The following is a 19,489-nucleotide window of genomic DNA, read 5'->3' as shown; positions in this document are numbered from 1 at the left end:
ATTTTGGACCCATGAACAATGAGATAACAAATCCCTATTGTTTTAAGCCAAGTTTGTGGTACTCTGTTAGGGCAATGGTAGGACACTAGGACGAAAGGGATTAGAAGGGTGCCTGCTTCATAGGATTGGGGTGAGGGCCCGACTGATACGAGGCTGCAGAACTCTTAGAATAGTGCCTGGAATGGAGAAAGTGCTTAACAGGTGATGGAGCACAACAGCTCAAATGTGGAAACAACCCAGATGGGATCAACTAATGAACAGATAACAAAATGTGCTCTATCCATGCAATGGAATATTGGTCAACCTGCTACAACATGGAAGAACCTGGAAAACATTATGCTAAGTGGAAGCAGCCAGACCCAGAAGGCCACAGAGTATATGATTCCATTTACACGAAATGTCCAAACAGGCACATCCCTGACAGTAAGTAGACCAGTGGTTGCCACGAGATGGGGGGGGGGGGGGGGGGGGGGAGAATGGGGGTTACTGCTAATAGGTAGGGGATTTCTTTGGGGGGTGATGGAATGTTTCTAGAATTAGATAGTAGGAATGGTTGCACAATACTGGGACTACACTAAAAGTCGCCGAACTGCACCTTTTAAAATGGTGATGTTAATGTACATGAATTATATCGCAATAATGAAAGAAGAGTTAAAAAATAAATTTAAAAACCTAAATGATGGGTAAGATTTACTCTCAGTCCCCCTGTGGAGTTGCTCTCCCCCGCCCAGCACTGGGAGCCCCCATTATAGTCCTTATCTGTAAGTTGTAATTTCTCAGGGGCTGGTCTGCCTCCCCCCATCCCTGTCCCCCCCTAGTTTTGCTCCTCTCTGGAGCCCCAGCTCCTGTGTGACCTGTTTTGTCTCTTGCTCTCATTCAGTAAAGCTCTGTGCCCGGCATTGTGCGTGCACGGGGCCTGGAGCCTGCAGGGAACCGGCCTTGCATCCATTCCTGCAGCTCCCTCCCCTGCACGGCCTCTGCAGGTCCATCTCCTGCTGCCCAGGAGGGAAGAGCAGCCCCCCCCAAACCCCCAGCCGTCAGCTACACAACCCCTTCCACTTGGTGGTGAGGAAAGTCAGGTCCAGAGACGGGGGCTTGCCCGGCGCCACCCAGGGGATCATAGCACTGCTGGGCCGGTCACCCGGGTACCTCCCAGCCGGCCAGGGCCCCTCCCGCGATGGTGGCACGTCAGAGGCCAGCTGGGAGCCTCTTGAACCTTCTCGGGACCCTCACTCTAGACAGGCCTTCCGCAGAGTGGATGAGGATGTGGGGAAGTCCCAGCCGCTGTCCTTTTGACACTTCCTGATTTATCGGGGGAGACCGTTATCACCACAGAACCACAGCTCCAAACCCACCTGCCCCAGGTGCCTTCCTCTGCATGTGCCCCTCCCTCCTGATGGCCTGTCTCTGGCATCATGTCCCCCTCCTCTCCCTCCAGGCCCAGAGAAGTGGGGACCACATTTGGGGTTGCGGCTGGATGCTAAGATGAACAAGCTACTCTGGGACCCGTCGCTGTAGCCAGACGCACAGCCTCACTGAGGTCAGAACCCATCCCCTTCTCCAAGGGCTCTTCATTCGTGCATTTATTGAGCACCTACTGTATGCCTGCTCCGATACCACGTGCTGAGGTTAAAGGACAGAGTAAAATCGACATAGGCCCTGCTCTTATGGAGTGTGCAGACTAGAGGGAGAGTTTTCAATTACAGCCGACATCACTGAGTCACTGCGGATGTTCAGGGAGCTGTGAGAGGGTGTGAGAGGGCCTGACTGGTCTGGGGGATCAGGAAACTGGGGCCTGAAGGCGGAGGGTGGGGAGGGGCACTGCCATCCCAAAGTTCTCCTTGTCTGGCGTCTCCCCCTTCTTGGAGTAACTTAAACATGGACCAGTGCAGAATCTAATGGGTTTGTGTGTGTTGTGTATGTGTATGTTGTGTGTGTTGTGTATAAGTGTATTGTATGTGTGTTGTATGTGTTGTATATTGTGTGTGCTCTGTGTGTATGTATGTTGCATGTGCTTGTGTGTTGTGTAGATGTGTTGTGCTGTGTGCACGTGTGTTGTGTGTATTGGGTTGTATGTATGTGTTGTGTTGTATGTGCGTATGTGTTTTGTGTGTGTGTGTTATATGTTCTGTGTTCTATGCGTATATGTGCATTGTTTGTATGTGTATGTGTTGTTTGTATGTATGTGGTATGCAGGTGTTTGTGTGTTGTGTGTGCCATGTGTGTTGTGTATTGTATGTGTGTGCGGGTTTTGTATGTGTTGTATGTTGTGTTGCTGTGTGTATTGCATTGTGTGTGGTGTGCATGTGTGTTTGTGTGTATTGTGTGTTGTGTTGTCTGTGTTGTGTTATGTGTTGTGTGAGGTGTGTGTGTATTGTGTGCTTTGTGTGTCTGTCTGTGTTGTATAGTCCTATGTAACAGCAGGAACAGTTCCCTTCCTCTCCCCTACCAGCAGGAGAAATGGAGTTGCCTAAGTGGTCGGGGAGGGGGAGCCGTGGAGAGCTGGGCCACCCTGCAGACACACCTCACCTCTGGCTGGAGCAGAAGGGGAAGGGGCACCCCTGTGGTCTGCAGTGGGTGGGGGGTCTTGCCCAACTCTGGCTACACAGCTTCTCCAAGGCACTAACATGGGGGGTACTGGGGTCAGCATCCCTCACGTCGGTCCCCAGAGAGAGCACGGGCTGTGGGTGCACAACTGGACCAGCAGGTGTTAGGGGCTGTGCGAAGGGGGTGGGGGCCCTTCCCTAGGAAATCTCCGTTTCCTCATCCTTAGAAGGAGGTGACGTGGTACCTGCCTTGGGGACTGGTGGGAAGATGGAGTGGAGTGGTTCCTGCACGTGCAGAGCAGGGTACAGGGCTAGGATCATGGGAGGGCACCCAAATGACTGCTTTCATGGTTTTCTCCCTTCATGGCCCCTAAAGACTGTGGCATCCGCATCCTTCTCGCTGTGCTGGAGGCCCCAGGGCCTGGGTCCAGCTGCTCTGTCCCTGATTTTCCTCCTCAGCCCTTGGCTCTGGCTGGGGGGCTCCCTCCTGCCCCCACAGCCCCACATACCAGGCTCGTTCCGGCTGCCCCCTGCCTTCCCCCACAGAGCCCACCCAGCCTGGCTCCAGGGCCCCCCAAGACCTCCTCCAGGGTCCTCACGTTCCTTCACTATCGACGCCACCTTCTGGGGGGCTGCCCCCTTCCTGTGGCCCCAGCTAGACCGTGAATTCCTTGCAGGCAGGGACCTGGGTCCCCTGTTTTGTGTTTCCACAGTGAATCTGTGACTGCTGAGTTCAGGATACTTTATATGAAAAGATCTCAGACGACCTGTTCTTGCAGCCGCGGTGCTTTCGGAGGCCCCGCAAACCCGCCCGGGGGAGGCTCACCTGGGACAGGAGCAGGCAGGCCGAGGCAGGGCGCATCCCCCCGAGTTAGGGAGGAGGCTCTTGCTGTCACACGTCCAGGACTCCCCCGGGGGGAGGGGTTGGCACAGACGTGGTGTTAAAGGGCCGTGGACTCCCAGGGGGAGAAAGTCGTTCCATTTCCGATGACTCCAGGAGAGTCTCCGATGGGGCTCGGGTCGTCAGCCCCTGGCTGGCCCTTGCGGACCGCGGAGACACGGGGCGGTCACAGCTGAGCCACGCTGCCGGCTTCACCGCGGACTCAGGCGCCCACTTAGCCTCGACCTGGGCCAATCGTGCTGTTTTCCATTTACATAGTTTCCTTTGCAAATAAATTATTTAAGCCAAGAAGATAGGATTTTTTTTCAAAAAATATCAAATAGTATCAGTACAGCCAAAAGTGAAAGTGGTTTGGAACGGCGGGAATTTGGGAAACATGGAGTCCAGGAGGTGGGGGTGGTTTTAGGCCCTTGTTTTTGTCTGCTGGGAGGACCTTGGCCTTGACGGGTCATGACTGACCCACAGGTGGCCAGAGTCCTGGTCTCTAGGGCTCCCTGTCTCCAAAGTGACCAGAGGAAGGAGCCCAGGGCGCCGGTGGGCCGCAACTCAGAGGCCACGTCCTCCCAGGTGGTGGGCTCTCGGGGCTCGCTGCTCAGACCCAGAATCCCCCTTGCCCGCTGCTTTTCCAGTGAATCCTTCAGGTCACAAACACGGGGTCTGACTCCCCAGCTCCCCCCTCCCCACCCCGTTCTCCCTGCCCTCCTTTGGGCTGCAGACCCCGGCTGTCCCAGGGAAGCTGCTTCCCGGGCTCAGCGCCTCTGGGACACCCTGCTCCCTGGACGCTGGTGGTCAGCCCTGTGCCTCCCGGCTGCTGGGAGAAGCTGCCCTCCTGAGTCTGAGGTTTTCTTTTTCAAACAATAACTACCACCTGCATCTGCTGGGGATCTAGGGTGACGTGAGTGAGATGTTGAGGAGCACAGTTTAAGGAGGCATTGTTCTCAGTGCCGACCCTGAGAGCCAGCGCTCCTTGAGCTGTATGTCTGGGACATCTCTTGCCTCACACTAGCCCCAGCCTGGCTCAGAACGTGAGAGAAAGAAAACCAGCAGGTCTGAAAGATGTTCTGACAAATAGTGAGCCCTATTGTAAACTATGGATCATATATAGTTCATAATACAATTATCAATTGTAACAAATGTCCCACACTGAGGCCAGGCATTACTAGTAGCATGGTATAAGGGAGCTCTACTTTATGCACAATTTTTCTGTAAACCTACAATTTCTCTAATTAAAAAAAAGAAAGAAGAAAAAGAAAGATGTTCTGGGGACCAATGAGGGTTCTTGAGTCGTCTGGCAGTTTCTCCCTTGGGACCATACAGCAACCTAGGGAGGCTGCCTGGCAAGGCTGCAGCCTAATACAGTTGTGTGGACTGTGCACTGCACAAGGGCCTGAAGCTAAGGGGGAAGTGGGCTGATTTCCAGGCCGTCTCCATGCAGTGTGTCCAAGCATGGGGGCCGCGTCAACCTAAAGGAAGAGGCACCTTTTTGTATTTCGTCTACCGGAGAGGGCACCTTTCAGGATTTCCTACCAGGGCATCAGATGTGCTAGTGGAGGCCCAGGAGACAGTGTGAAGAAACTGAGACCAGAGAGGGGCAGGGGCTTGCCCTAGGACACACAGCAGCAGGGCTAGGACCCAAGTTTTTGATTCTTTATTTAACCTTCTTCCCTGTAGCTCAAATTACTTATCACTCTAGTAGAACAGCTTAGGAAACTAAGCATTCCTCACAGGCAGAGGTTAAATCTGGAAACTGGTGTCTCCTTTATCCTCCTTCCTGTCGGCCCTCCCTGCCCCGCCTCAGCAGAGCCAACACCCTCCTCAATGCCCGGACTTGCCTCTAATCCTGTGTCTGTCTCCTCCACTGGACTGGGAAATCCTCCAGGGCAGAGGCCAGATCTCGGCAGCCTTAGTCTCGGTATGGGGTCTGGTAAACTGCAAGGCACAGCATGCATAGCCCGCAAGTCTTGGGGCCCCGTGGGGCTCAGTTCCAGCACCATGTGGGCAAGACACTCCATGAGACACAGACTATTAGTCAAAAGTAATTTTTAAATAATTCCAACTTATTTGTGTCTTTCCAATACTCTAAAAACCCCCTTCCCTCCATGTCCCTGTGCCTTTCCCACTTCAGGCCCTCTCCATTTTCTTCATTCTGTGACATAAAACCTAGAAACCAGGTTGTCCAAAACCTTGACCTTAGAGAGAGGCGTAGGTGTGGCAGAGACAGCAGGTTGTCCTGCAAGATGCATCCTCACTGGCCGTGGCTGCTCTGCTGGACATTTCCCAGCCTCCCTTGCGGCAGTGGCCACAGAACTAAGTCCTTGTCATTGGAATGTGAGCGGAACTGAGGGCACGGCTTCCAGGGCTGTGCCTCAGGTCACTGGGAGCCACCTCCACCCCCTCTTTCTCCTCCTTTTTGGCTGAACCCAGACATGGTTCAACCCAGCTCCACCCATAGCGATGGCGATGAAGCCTCATGGGTTGGAAGAGTAACACCTTGGAAGGGCCTGGGTCTCTGAACGACCAGCCAGCCCAGTAACTTTCACCCCAGGCATTTGTGTATTCTCTAAGCCACTGTGTTCGGCAGTCTCTTTGCTTCAGCAACTCACTCAGTCTTCCCATAAGTAAGAGAGAAGGGAAGGTGGCGAGGCCAGCTGGGTCTTCAAAGCTAGACTGGTATGAGCTGTGTTGCATCACACGCTTGTGGAAAGAGTGAATGGTCAGGTGGTGGTTGCAGTTGCAATAGAATCAGACTGTCTTTTCTGTGACTGGGGAGGAGGGGGTAAAGAGGGGTCTTGGGATGTCAGGGGTGCAGTGCTGATGACTAGATGCACGGGAGCAACCTCCTTCTGGTGCAGCCCTGTTCCTCTAAATGACTCAGCATGGCCACCCCTTCCTGGGAGGAAGGAATTCCTCTGCTCCCCCCTCCCCGATTTCACAAAAGGCCTTCCCCAAGGGGAGTGGCTGGCTTGCCCAAGGTCATTTGGGGCTGTTAGAGGCGGAAGAGGCCAAGGAAACCCCAAGAGATTTGGCGCCAGAAAGGAATTGAAGAAGGAAGCAGATGGGGAACCAGCAAAGATTGCCTCCAGAAACTGCAGCCAAAGACAATGGATGGAAGTGACCTAAGGATTCCCGGAGGGAGGGAAGCCTGTGGGTCCAGGGGTCCTGGGAGGTCCTTGCCGCCTGCAGGACAGCTGCCAATCACCCGGCCAGTGCTGGGGCTGGCAGGAAACGGAAAGGCTGGGTCCCGGAGCTCCCAGAAGGAATGCCGGAACCACAGGGGTCTACGGCAAAATGTCTGCGGCAATGTGGACAAGGTGGGCAAGGACGGGACTGAGCCCCGAGGAGAGGCTGCTAGGGGGTGGAACGATGGATGGGCCAGATGACATTCATTCACCAGCATTCTTAGATTATTTACTGAATGCCTGTCACATGCTGAAGCATCTCCCTGCCCTGGGGATACAGCAGCAAACCAAACAGACAAAAACCCCAGCGGCCAGCAGGAGGAAGCAGACTATAAACAACGAGCATGAAAAATAAGTAAATTATATAGAGGGCTAGAATGTGACAAATGCTGTTAAAAATAACCCAAGTGAACTTCCAAGGACAGGAAACAAAGAACCCTGGCCCCTAAACAGGGACTTAAAAGTCATCGGACAGCCACTTTCTCTGTCTCTTGCCTCCACATCTCTCTGCATGTCTATAATCTCCTGTTCCTCTGCTTTCTAAGCAGCACACTCATGTCCTACAATGGCTGAGCAAGGCCAGGCTCTGCATAACTGTTCAGTTCAAGTACCCCGCACCACTTGACTTATCCAACTAAGAATTGCTCCAGCACTGTCCAGTGTCCACCCTGTTCCAATCAGCTGAGGCCAGGAGAGAAGGGTCCCAAGGTCTGTCATGCTCAGCAGGAGAATGCTCCACCCCACCTCCACAATGTCCATGTCCTAATCCTTGGAAACTGCCAACATGTATGTTACATGGCAAGGAGGGATTGAGGTTTTTAGATGGAATTAAGGTTGCTAATCAATTGACTTTCAAACAGATTATTCTGGGTTATACCAGTAGGCCCAATGCTGGCTTTGAAGATGGAAGAAGGGGCCACGAGCCAAGGAATGTAAATGTCCTTGAGAAGCTAGAAAAGGCAGGAAATAGATTCTCCTCCACAGCCTCCAGAGGGAACACAGCCCAGCCAACACTTTGATTTTGGACCAGTGAAACCCATTCTGGACTTCTGATCTCCAGAAAATATATGAAAATACATTTGCATTGTTTTATACACACACACACACACAATAATAACCCAAATGAACGGGACAGGGGGTACCAGGAGTGCTGGAGACAGGGTGGGATACAAAATTTGCAGGCCCAGTGTAAAATGAAGATGTGGGACCCCTTGTTCCAAAAGCAGGGGAAAAGCAACTTTCAAGATGCAAGTGAAAAGTTTTTCCTTCCTTTTGCAGTTGCTCTCTCAACTCGGAAATGTGTTTTTTAATTAGCTATTTAACATCATCCAAAGTAAAGAAAACTGAAAATTCTAAGTTATTAGCATGGATTTTAACATTCATCTTTATGTGCAATGCCAGTTTTACATGCAGACATCAGAGCTTTTAACTTATACGTGGAATCACCCAAAGTACACAATGCATGTTTCATAGCTCGTCCCCACAGGTTGCTCAAGCTGGCCAGGAGACAAAACAAGCCAGACTCAGGAAAGTCGGAAAGAGGAAGAAAGGACCCCCTAGCAGAGAGAAGGGGTGCTCCCCAGCACAGGGATATAGCAGGTTAGTCAAGACACCCCACAATTGGAGAAAAGCCCACTCTCTGGTCCTGGCAGTTGCCAAGTTCCCCTTCCTACCAGAAGCTGGACTATGGTGGCTGGTGCCCCAGATGGGAGAAGAGTCTGGGGAGGTCAAATTGGACATCTCCCCTTCCCCTGGGCTTGTCTTTCTGACCCACAGAAGATGGGTGACCCAAAGGTCTTTAAACCTTTGTGCTAGCTAGATCTCAATACCTGCCTCAGGGGCTTGCCCCAGCTGAGATGTGGCCTCTGGCCAGCCACCAAACATATGTGCCAAGCCCAGGGAGCAGGGGGGTGTGGCTGCCATCATGCCCTGCTCTAAGATGCTGCAAGGGTACATACATCTGACCCCCAACCCTCCCCGTGGAGGACAGCCCAGTCATGGAGCGAGGGCTGGGTGGTAAGGCTGGGTGGTGCCCAGGGTGCTAGAGGCTGCAGAGCAGGCAGCTGAGAACCATTCTACAGGGGCGGCAGGAGTCAGGACCACACGGGAGCTCAGGGTCCAGGTCCCCAGCACATGCTCCACTGTCCCACCAGACTTCACTTACAAAACACAAATTCAGAGACCAATTTCAAGACTGACTGCAGAACACGAAATGCCAAGTGTGGGGCCCTTCTGAGTACAGGGCCCTGTGCAACTGTACTAGTCATCTGTCCAGAAGTTGGACCTGGAGGAACGAAAGGTGGTAACTTTAAAAGAGTGAACAGAGAAGGCCTTGTCAAGGAGGCAGTGTCTGAGAAAGGACTTGAAGAATGAAAGGGAACGCACCACATGAGCACTGTGAGTATTGGAAGGAAGGATGTTCCAGACAGAGGGAACAGCAGGTGTAAAGGGACAGCAAGGAGGCCAGCGTGGCTGGAGCGCAGGGAGTGAGGGGGATAGAATCAGCAGAGGGGTTGTGCAAGGCCCTGGAGGCCAGCCTAGGGGCTTGGGCTAGTCTTAGAGAAAAGGAGGGCCAAGGGAGAGTTTTCAGTAGACGAGTGAGGTTTTTAAAAAATCCCTGCTGGGTCGTGGACAGGCAGGGAGGCAGGAGGTCAAGCAGGGGGCTCCTGCAATAATCTAGGAGAGAGATGATGCTGGCTTGGACCAGCGTGGAAAGGTGGGTGGTCAGATCTGCTGGATATTTGATGATAACAATTAATGCAACAAATATTTGTTGAGCCCCTACTATGCTGTGCATAGTCCAAGGCTCAGCATGAAAAGCAGGAAAGACAAGGTTCTGGCTCTTCCGGAGCTGACACTCTGGTTAGGTGGAGGCAAAGAAAGAAAGAAAAGGAAAAACATCAGACAGCGGTAAGTGCTCTACAGAGAAATAAAATTGGGTGACTGGAGAAAGCCAGAGGCAGAAATCAATGAAACTCGGAACAGAAGGCAAGACGAGAAGATGCTGCCGTGCACTTTGCCATGTGGCAGAGGAGCCAAAGATCATTGGGAGCCGGTCTTTGGGAAGAAAGCATTGCCTTAATGATACCTGATTTGGACATTTCCAGACTCTAACCTTTAACCAGGCATGGATTGTGGCCAAACTTCACCAAGCCATTCCCACAGTAATTCTCTGCTTATTTGAAATTTCTCAATGATGAAACCATTAGAACCATTTGTTGTGCCTTATTTAGCAGGACCAGATTAAAATATGAGCCTTGGTGTGATCACAAACGATATCCTTCCTTTTTGGACATACTCTTACCTGGCACTGGTGTTCCCCGTGCTCATTCTCACTGATTATGCCCACTACAAGCCAGTTATCATCTTACAGGGGATCAGTTTCATTGTGACCTGGCTGCTGCTTACATTTGGTGAAGGATTAAAAGCCATGCAGATGCTGGAGTTCTCCTACGGTCTGGTCTCCACCACTGAGGTATCTGCTATGCCTACATATACAGCATGGCCAGCCCGGAATATTATCAGAGCGAGCAGCTACGGTGGGAGCATGATGCTGCGGGTCTACTCGGCGGCCTCTGTGCTGACCCAGGTGCTGATATCCCTGGCCAGCCTGTTGTACTTTGACCTCTGTCTCTGTGACCTTCCTTTTCTCACTTTTTCTACCAATGCCCAAGAAGAGCATGTTCTTTCATGTAAAACCCAGCAAAGAAGCTCCTCAAAAGCCATCAGGAAAATATGGTGGCTTCAATGAGCCCTGTAAGGACGACGGCCAGTTGAGCAGCCTGAAGCCAAAAAATGTGGCTTTGATGGTTTTTACACAGTAGTTCCAAGATTTGAGGGAATGCTATTCCTCAAGGCATCCTTTTTTTTTTTTTTTTAATTGGTCCTTCTGGTGGGCTTTTTCCATGGCAAGTTTTAACCAGGTTTTGAACTATGTTCAAATCCTGTAGGATTACAAGCTACTGTCCCAAAGTTGTAAAATACATAATGGGGCAGTGGAAGCCCTCGCAAGCTTTGGCAGGTTTGTGGCAGCCTATGTGAAAGTCTTTTGGGAGAGCTGGCCTTAGGGAACTTCTCAACAGCAGATGTGGGTTCCCTATTTTGCACGCATCACAAAACTAATATTTGGGTGTGCTGTGCTGGTCTTTTGATATTCAAGTCAAATTACACACCTCTTATAACCACAGCAGCATTTCAGATTGCTGTGAATCGCCGCATGGAACGCTACGCCCTGGTGTTCGGAGTTGACACCTCTGTTGCCTTGGTGATCGAGATCATCCTAACCGTGACCGCGGTTGACAACCAAGGCCTGGGGCTTCCGGTCTGTATTCAGATTTTGATTTATGGAAGTTATTTCTCAGTCACTGCTGGAATTTTCCTAATGACAAGTATTTACATAATCTATTTAGCCAAATGCAAAAAGAAAGAATGTAGCTCTTCTACTGACCAGAATCCAAATAAATCAGTTGACCCAACACCTGATATGAGCACAGTAATACAGCTTTAGCCCAGTATCACCTAACAGTCTCAGAGGATGGGCATGATTGAAAATATTCGGTGCTATGCTTATGTTCTGACGTATTTCAATGTTTTGTCCTAGATTAAGATACAGAGGAAGACTAAACCATCACGAACCTCATCAAAACCACATCAAAACCTCAGCTGTTGATCTCATGAGCTGGGTATAACCAAAAGATCCAGTTGACTAAATTGAAACAGGCCCTCCATATGGGCTCAGTGAGCCACTGAGACCCCACAGAAACCCCAAATATTTTCAACACTTTCAAGTCCACCCCAAAACAATATGGAGACCCAAAAAGCAGCTCTTGATCATTCAAGAGCAGAAACATGAAATGTCCTAGAGTGAAATATACACCAGCCGTCTGTGTCCTACCCCATAAAACTGTGATTTGTTTTGATTTTGATAGTCCATTAAGTGATTAATATGTAATAACTGTGATTACTATACTAGTATTGTATATTTCCAATAAAATAGAATGGGTGAAAATATTTAATGCCCACAAACTGAAGCAAAAATATCAAAGGTAAAATTTTAATTAAACTTTACTCTGACCCTGCATGCAAAGAAAAAAAAAATTGAGTGACTGGAAATCTTTGGATTGGTGGCCAAGGTGGCCTGTAGACGCATGAGCTCCGAGGATGCTGTCTAGGAATCTGCATTTTGAGCAAGCCTTCCCAAAGCAACCACTGCTGTAGGGGGAGGAGGCAAGCAGTGGCTGGGGAAGGAAGATGTGCACATACACACCTGCTGAGGGGCCTGGAGCCACTTCTGCTGGCCTGGGAGGGATTCTGAGGGACTTTTTTTAATGTGAGCATTTATGGCTATAAATTTCCCTCTGTGCGCTGCCTTTGCTGCATCCCATTAGTTTCTGTATGTTGTGTTTCTATTTTCATTCATCTCAAGGTATTTCCTAATTTCCCTTGCAATTTCTTCTTTGGCCCATTGGTGGCCTTTGCGTGCATTAGTTTCCACATACTGGTGAATTTTCCAGTTTTCCTTTTGTTATTGATTCCTAGCTTCATTCCACTGTGGTTGGAGATGACACTTTGTATGATTTCAATCTTGTTCAACATACTGAGACTTGTTTTGTGGCCTAACATATGGCCTTTCATGGAGAAAGATCCATGTGCACTTGAGAAGAATGCATATTCTGCTGTTGCTGGATGACAGGATGGCTTCTTGAAGGAAGTGTGTTTCAGCTGGACTTTGTAGAGGGAAAGATTTTGTAGGGTGGAGAGTGGGGAGGGGGCATCCCATGCAGAGGGAACAGCAGGTGCAGCTCGGAGGCTCGGCCGACTGAAGGAGAGGGTAGGAAGAACAGTGGTTAGAGGAGTTTGTGCACAAGGTTTCTTTGACCCCCACTGTGACTAAGGGACTGTGACAGGGTTAGTTTGGTCAGCCTGTGACAGCTGCAGGGACAGGGCTATTGCAAATTGGCCCCCGGATAACTGCCCAGGCAGCTCCCCCTTGCCCAGGCACCCAAAGTTATTGATGGATGGATCTGCAGGGCCCACTGGCCCAGCCTCTGCTCTTCCTTCTGAGGGAGGAGACAGATGAGCAATTTCACAGACTTTTATCTGAGAGAAAAAGGGGGTTGCGGGGAGCCTCTACATGGGGCATGACTGACTTGATGGCCTTTCCCCGGGTGGACCTTGATGTGCTGGCTGGACCGAGGGCATGGGAGGCCCCTCCACTGGCAGCCTGGGCCTGCTCCGGCTGCTTCTCTGCTCAGGACAGCCATACCCAGAGGGGTGCTGGGCTGGATGGCAGATTGCTAGATATTCAGAAATGTTGCAAGCAGGCTGTCAAACTATTGATAACTTGAAATTGCCCATGGTAGGTGTATTTACACCATGGAAACTGGCAAATGCCAAACATCAGGAGTTTTTTTTTTTTCTTTCCTCCTTCCAGAGAGCTGGTTTATCAGCAGGGAGAAGGGATGCAGTAGCCAGCACCATAGGGCAAAGAACAGCCAGAGACCCGTGCCCAACACATCCTGCACTAGGTCCTGTGCGGTCGCAGTTAAACTGTCTGGGGGGATGGCGGCCGGTTGCTGAACCCTCGGCTCTCGGCGTTGCTCGGAGGGTACCGGCGGCGGGGGCTCTTTCCCGGAGGCGAAGGCAAGGCGGGGGACTTGGCCAGGTCCCCGGCGGTGGCGTGCAAGGTGTGGAGGGCGGCGAGAAGGGAAAGACAAGACACTCTTCCTCCAGTAGGGGTAGAACAAAAGGAGATTTATTCAGGGGTGAGCACAGGTTATATAGGCTGGCATAGAGGGCGGGGGTTGTTACAAGCCAATGCTGAGGGGATAAAGGCTAGGATTGGTTCTGAGAGGGTGCGGAGGTTAGGATTGGTTCTAAGAGGGCGCGGAGGTAGTTTGAAAAGGGGCGGGAGTTGCTCTGGCAACGGTGTCTGGCAACAGTGTATGCGCACTGGTGGTGGCGGGAGTTGCTCTGGCAACGGGGGGTGTGCGGGCAAGATAAGGGGGTGGGGAAAAGGCGATTCCCTCCGGCAAGCCTCCCCTAACGGTGGTATTTTGGGTGAGGAAATGGGGCCTGCCTCCGGCCTCACTTTCCCAGGCCTGGGGGGCTGTGGAGGGCGCTGTCACCCATGCCCACCACCCTCCCCAGGGGCGGATCCGGTCCCCTGGCCCAGGCCCGCCAAGTTGAAGCACGTAATCAGTATCCCACAGTCCTGGAAACACCCAGGTAAATCAGACACTCTCAGGTGTCCCTGCTCTCAAGAGGCAACCCAGTCGAGTAGGGAGACAGAAAAAACAACCTGGGAAGTTGTAAACTAGAGGGATATTAATAAGAGCTGCCATACTTTGGGTCTCTACTGTGTGCCATGGTACTGGGAACTTTTCACCCGTCGTTTTCTCCTCACACTAGACCCCACTGTACAGATGGGGAACCTGAGGCTCAGCAAGTAAAGTCACCTGCCCAAGATCACACAGCTGCAAAGTCAGGCCTGAAACACACATCATCCTGACTAGTGGGTCTGTAGCTGTAACCACTGCAACATCCTGCCTCCACATACTATGCTGCACCTTGGGAGCACAGAGGAGAGAGCAACTAACCTTGCCTGGGGTGGAAGCAGGGGGTGGCACTGGGACAGACTCCCCAGGAGTGCTGACATTTGGTCTGTGCCTTGAAGGATGAGTAGGAGTTTGCCACTTGGGGGGCAAAGTGGAGAAAGCCTTTCCAGGTAGAAGGAACATCATAGGCAAAGGCATGGAGGAGGAAGAGGGCATTGGAAGTTGGGGGGAAGTGAGCACAGGGCGGTATGACAAGGATGACAAGGGTATGTCATGCAGGAGGAGGTGAGATGGGAAAGCAAGTTGAGACGGATTATAGTGAGAAGGGCCTTGAAAGCCAGGCTAAGAGATTTGCTCTTTATCTTGCAGGCTTTGGGAACCACAGAAGTTGAAACTTCCTGGAAATCAAACCCTAGAACTACGTAAATATTGTGGTGAGATTGCTACGATGTCAATTCTACAAAGTCTCCGAAAACAGTGCTTCTCAAATCAACTGTAGAGAAGGACTTTTAAAACAAAAAAGTTCTAATCTGTCAAAGACCACTGCTTTTCGCATAATACAAAGAAAATGAATTCCTAAAAAAATAAAATGGAAAAGAAAGGGAGAACAAAATACAAGCCTAATTTTTGGTATTATTACATTCAACAGATACAAAATTACTCTATCAAATTGCTTTGTAAGTTTCTCAACACTTAACTTCTGTACTTACCTTGATAGGAATGGCCTGTCCAGGACTCCGAGTTACAGGCACAGATTTAGAAGGTTCTTTTGGGAAGAGCTATGTGGTTTCAAATGAGTCCTCATTTTATCATCAAGGAATCTGCTGCTCAGAGAAGTTAGGTGACCTGCCCAAGGGCACACAGCTGGTGAGTGGCAGAGCTGGGATTCAAACCTGGGGGTGCTGCTGTGTTGCCATCAAGCAGTTGGATAGTGCAGCCTGGTCCCCCAGCACAGCCCATTAAGCCTGCCCCTCAGCCTTGTCCCTCCTCTCACCCCACTTCAACAGGAATCAACATAAAAAGGGAACTTCCTTGCCCTGGGTCCCCCTGCAAGCAGGTGGCAGAGGTGGCCAGCCTCCAGGGTTCCTGTCACCACTCTGCCTGCCTCTGTATCTGTGCGGTGACCTCCACACCAGAATTTCCAAGGAGGGCAATGAAAGGAGAGACAGGAAGAGGCAGGGGACTCGCCACCAGCTGGCAACTGCAATTCCATGATGCTTTGTTATTCTGATCTAGCTCAGCCGGCTCCATTACCTGGAGATCTCCTGGTGGACACCCAGGCTGGGGAGGGGACAGCTACTGGTCCCGTCAAGGAGGGCAGACCAGAAAAGGAGGGGCCAGGCTGAGGGGTCCCTCAGGAGAACCTCCCCAGCCCCACTGGGTGTGGCTATTCCTCCAGCTGCAGAGGGACACCCACTTGCCAGAACCACTCTGAGAACCAGAGGACAGAAGTAAAGTCTCTGGACGTGTATGGGGCACTTTCTCGGTGCCAGGAACCTGTCAGCTACTCCGAGGGATCCTGGAGTCAATGACCATTTGCAGCCCAGGTGCTTGGGGCAAGCTCGGCTGCTGGGGGAGGCAAACAAATTCTCCAAACCCTAAAATTAATGGTAACTAGGTTACTATTTACCTAGCTTGCCACATGCCAGACACTAGGCTAAGGATTTCCCATGTTCGTCCACGGACACCTTACGAAACCTCTAAGGCAGGTTTTATCCACATTTTACAGATGAGGAAACTGAGGCTCAGGGTTAGCTAACGTTACGTGGCTGTAAGTGGATTTGGTTTTGGAGTCCAAGTATATCGAGCTCCAAGGTCAAACAGTTGCTGTTTAGGAGTTTGTGTGTGTGCATGAGTGCATGTGTGTTGGGGATGGGAGACTGGGGCATGGCCTGTGACTGTGGGTATTGGGGAGGAGGCTGGCTAGACCCTCTGGACAGAGGCGAAGAGACTGGGAGAGTTGGGGAGGAAATCTGGCTGGATGTTTCTGGGAGAAGCAGCAGCATGGGAACGGTCTGAGGGAGGGGTTCAGAGGCAACAGGTTGGGGATGCCAGGTCCACGAGCCACGTGGACCTGGTAAAAGGCCAGAACTGAGTTTAAGCAGACATCTCTGGGGCTCCCAACTCACCAGGTAGCCCAGGTTCTCTCTGACTCCCTGGCAGGAGCTCTCAAACCTGGGCCTGAGGGAGGGAGGAGGGGCAGCCTTGCCCTGCCATGGTGGGGGGCAGGAGGCCCTGGGGCAAGGCTGGAATCCCCACAGCTCAGACTGGGCCAGGCTGGTTCCAAGCCCCAGAGAGCTCCCTTACCTGGGGACCAGCCAAGAATAATAATAACCACCCCACCCCTTTCACCTGGATTGTTCATCCAATCAGGAAAGCGATGCTTTTCACTTTCATTAAAATAAACATCAAATATAGCACTTATGATATGCCAGGCCTAACTCATTTAATCCTCACAACAACTCCATGAAGTATACTCTCCATTTTACAGAGAAGGAAACTGAGGTCCATGGAATTTAAATGACTTGCCAAGTCATGAAGAGAAGAAGTGGGGGAGCCGGAGTCCCAGGTTCCAGCGTCCTTGGGTTCAGCCACTGTGCTTTGCTAGCTTCCACTGGAAACTCCCATTTTACAGATGGAAAAACCAAGGCCTGGCCAGCTGAAGGGACCGGCTCAGGGATGTAGGGAGGACAGACCACTTGAGGAAGCCAGGGCTCCTGATCTGGGCTTCCATCTTGGTCCCACTGCAAGCCTCAGAGATGATTGGAGAGAGGCTGACATCTCTCCCAGTTCTGTTGCACCCACCATCTCATCGGGGTTCCACAAAGGCTCAGTGAGGGAGAAAACAGTAAGACTGCAGTTCTGACTCTTCTTCCTAAAGGCCAAGGCCAGTAATTCCCATAGGTAGTTACCCCCTTAACTTTTCTTATTTTGTCTTTCTGATTATTAAAGGGCACATGATCATGGTAGGAATTTTTGCAGACAGATCATCAGATATGAAAAAAACAACCACAAATCCCAACTAACCAAACAAACAAACAAAAAAACAGAAAAGTCACCTTAAAACCTTCTCTTGAATATTGGTGTATTTTCAAGATTTTTTTGCTCCCTCCCTGTTTTCAAAAGCATCAAGGCAAGGAGCCAGGAGACCTAGCTCTGGTTGTGGCTTGCTGTGCGACCTTGGGCAAATCACTACCCCTCTCTGGGCCTTAGGCTGTCATCTGTGAAATGAGGAACTGGACACTATAACCTCAAAGGAGGCCCTTCACGGCTCTGACCTTCTGTTTCTGCTTCTGTTTCTGGGATTGGCAGAAGGGGCACAAGCAGGCTGCCCCTCTGCGGGGGACGCATGGCTGACAGCTCCCAGCAAGCCATCTCAGAGATGTGAAGGGCACGTAAACAGCCTTTGCTGCATGCAGGGCCTTCCTAGGCCTGATGGCTTACAAGGCCCATATGGTGCCCCCTGTCAGCAAGCCCTGAGTGATTGCTTTTCTTTCAGGCTCCAGAATGTTCTTCCTGGCTTGAGGTGAGAGAGCTGGGGATCTCAGCCCTCAGGATCTACACTACCCATTGCCACAGGCCTTCTGTGGGAGAAGGCAGACTGGTGTGGTGAAAAGATGGAGGGAGGGGGGAAGGAAAGAACACTGACTGCGTTCCAACTACAGCTGGACCCCTTGCTAGGCATTTAGGATTCAGATATGAATCAGAAAAACTTGCTGCTCTTGGAGGGTTCAACTCTGGCAGGGGTGAGAAGAGTAGAAACAGGCAGCAGCAATACTTGTTCATGCCAAAAGCTCAGGCCTGAGGGAGCCTACACGGAGAAACCTAACCCATAGGTGGGAGTCAAGGAAGGCTTCCTGGAGGAGGAGACTTTAAAGCTAAGTTACTCAGCTTCTCCAACTCATGGTATTTAATCCTCACAGACACACTTGAGGAATGGGTATTGTTGTCCCTTCTGCAACTGAGGCTTAGAAAGATGAAGGGTTTGCCTAAGTTCACAACTACCAAAAGGAGGAGAGCTGGATTCAAACTCCCAACATTCTACTCTGGATTACGGGCCTTGGTGTGAGTCTGATGTGGCCTCTGACATGTGGGAAACCCTCAGTGAGTGCTCCACTCTGGAGCCTTGGGCTCCTTATCTGTAAAATGGGTTTATTCCTGGCTTCATTATCCACCTCAGCAGTCTTGTTGGCAGGAGCAAAGGACAGGATGGCTGAAAAAGCATTTTGTCTATAACCAGGGAGTGACAGTGTCAGCGAGGCCTCCCGACCTAGCCAGAGCTAGCAGTCTCCTCCCCAACACAGAAACGGGGTTCCTGGCTTCAGAGCCTGGCACAAGCAGAGGCTGAAGTGAGGTTTGGCTGGCCTTGCTGAGACACCCCTGCCCAGAAGAAGCAAGGTCGCAGCTTGGAGAAGGCCAGGCCACATGTCGGGACTTACATGCTCTCCTTTCGAATCCTTTGATATAGGTTGATAGGCAGATACGAATCCCTAAGAGTCAGAATTCTAGAATCCCGGAGTTGGAACATCTGTGCTTGAGGAATCCTAGGATGGCGTCTCCTTGGTCCCTTGAGTGCCTACAGGAAGGAGGCAGAGTCTGGGTCAAAGTCATGCAGCATGCCAGCCCTGACAGGTTGGAGGATGACTAGAAATAATATTCCACTTTACAGATAAGAATAAGACCCAGAGAGGGGAAGGAATTGCCAGAGGACACACAGCAAGTCAGTAGCAGAGGCTAAGGCTTCTTTCCCCCACACCTCAGAGCTCGATACCCCAGGCCATGGCACCTTCTGAGGCCACCTGGGGGATGAAGCTGGACAGAGGCTGCCCGGTGTGCCAGCGAGCAGCCTGCTTGCCGCGGGGGTTAGTAAAGAGCCCAGCTGGTCTTGCTAAAGCAAACTTTTATTCTCTTGCCCATACCTACAAAGTTCCACAAACTCCACCCTCTCCTTCTAAGCCTTCCACCATTCTGGGCATCCCCTCCTCTGGCCTTTTTCTTCTCTGGCCCTCAGTCTTTCCATCTGTAAAATGGTCTCCCAGTACCTTTCATTGGGGCTGTCTAGCAAAACCTAGGGACTGCTCTCGGACCTGCCAGCGCCTACGGGTTGGGAAGAAGGGGACTGGGGAGACGAAGGAAAGGCCGGCCGCCTGGAGCTCCCGGCTCGCTGTTTCAGGGGCGCCCTTTGTCTACGCAAGGTCTGGGAGCGGAGCGCGCCCCGCCCCGAGGGCCGGGGCAGGGCGGGCGGGGCGGGTGAGGTGCGGCCGCCCGGGGCGGGGCGAGAGCCGGCCAGGCCCCTCCCCGTCGGGC

The 19,489-nt window shown here is 51.5% G+C and overlaps 1 long non-coding RNA gene and 1 pseudogene across 1 annotated transcript; one reads left to right on the top strand and one right to left on the bottom strand.

Annotated features, from left to right (window-relative positions):
* Positions 1-3,897: 3,897 nt before the first annotated feature.
* LOC119514466 lies at positions 3,898-11,133 on the top strand (annotated as a pseudogene).
* A 604-nt stretch (positions 11,134-11,737) lies between these two features.
* On the bottom strand, positions 11,738-19,364 carry LOC119520379. The gene is made up of 4 exons (XR_005214166.1): positions 19,225-19,364; positions 18,622-18,758; positions 14,893-15,028; positions 11,738-12,444 (listed from the first exon to the last, which is right to left on the bottom strand). It is a non-coding gene; the product is annotated as an uncharacterized LOC119520379 (long non-coding RNA).
* Positions 19,365-19,489: the final 125 nt, after the last annotated feature.

Source organism: Choloepus didactylus, chromosome 2, assembly GCF_015220235.1.
Source record: "Choloepus didactylus isolate mChoDid1 chromosome 2, mChoDid1.pri, whole genome shotgun sequence".
In the NCBI taxonomy this organism is placed as follows: Eukaryota; Metazoa; Chordata; class Mammalia; order Pilosa; family Megalonychidae; genus Choloepus; species Choloepus didactylus.
The sequence above is the reverse complement of the archived record's forward strand: the minus strand, read 5'-3'. Positions and strand labels throughout refer to the sequence as shown.